Source organism: Emys orbicularis, chromosome 15 (genome assembly GCF_028017835.1).
Source record: "Emys orbicularis isolate rEmyOrb1 chromosome 15, rEmyOrb1.hap1, whole genome shotgun sequence".
NCBI lineage: Eukaryota > Metazoa > Chordata > Testudines > Emydidae > Emys > Emys orbicularis.
The window spans coordinates 28,638,996-28,640,216 of NC_088697.1; positions in this window are offsets into that span (position 1 = coordinate 28,638,996).

Below are 1,221 nucleotides of genomic sequence, written 5' to 3' on the forward strand. Positions count from 1 at the left end.
GCTGATTACAAGGCGCCACCCGGAGCGTGGGAAATCGCCAGTGATTTGGCTCGTGGCCACGGAGGGGGCTGGTGGAAACAGGGCAACAAAAGCAGCCTTCGCATCCCGCCAGCACTGAGCTGCCCCTGAAATCTTGTCACCCAGATTTCAGCCGCACGCGTCCCAGCGCCTTCACTTACTAGCAGCCAGGATGTGCCATCAATTCTCACACCCACCACAGCGTCACGGAGGGCAGCCCAGGCTGACCCTGACACACACTGTGGAACTGCCAGTGCCTGCAAGGTACACTCAAGCCGATATATCAGCTCGTCTTGCACCTTAAACTATGTGCCCGTGTTTCAGATCAATACACATTGAACTTCTATGTTGCTAAATCGCTATATTCGCCACCTATTTGGGCTGCAAGGCGAAATAATCAGTATTTGTATTTGATGTAGCGATGTGCTGTTTCAAAGGAATTCAAAATGACACCAAGGTTGCTTTGCATTAGCTGCACCCCTCTTACATGCGTCTGAAAAATCACCCGGTGATGCTACATTAGCAGCAACCACCTTAAATGCTTCGAAAAGAAAAGGAGGTACAGACCCTCTTTTACACTGCTCACTCCATTAAGTTTTAAAAGGATAGTGAGTATTTGATCAGCTGCCCTTTCATGGAAATCAGAGAATAGGAGTGTTTAACAGTGGAAGCCATTCTAAATCTGGACTCAAAAGGCTCAAATCCTCAAAGAAATCAACAGAAGTTAGGAGCCTAAATACCTTTAAGGATCTGGGCCATACAAACTAACACCCAAAACATTTGGTCTTCCTTGCTAGGATAAAGTTCTTTTTTCTTAAGACTCATAAACCAATTACGTATTATTTGATCTTGGCAGCTTTCATGAGCAGTTGCCTACATTTTCCAGTTGCAAAAGGTAAATCTAACTACAGACTTATTGGAGCATTTTCCAAGGTAAACCCCCTTGGAACATAAACAGGATTCTCCCATGCCTCTAGCTATCTACAATGTATATTTCAAGCCAAGTAGAAGCCAATGTCACAGCTGGAGGAAGAGAGATTTCCTAACTTTTAAAACTAAGTCCCATTAGTGGAAATCTGTCCATTTCTGCAGGAGGATTTATACTGGATATGAAAACATATCTAATTCAGGTGGTATCTAGTATTCCTTTAACAAAATACCCACCTTCAAGTTGTGTCTTAAAACAGAGCATGTTGTTGTTTT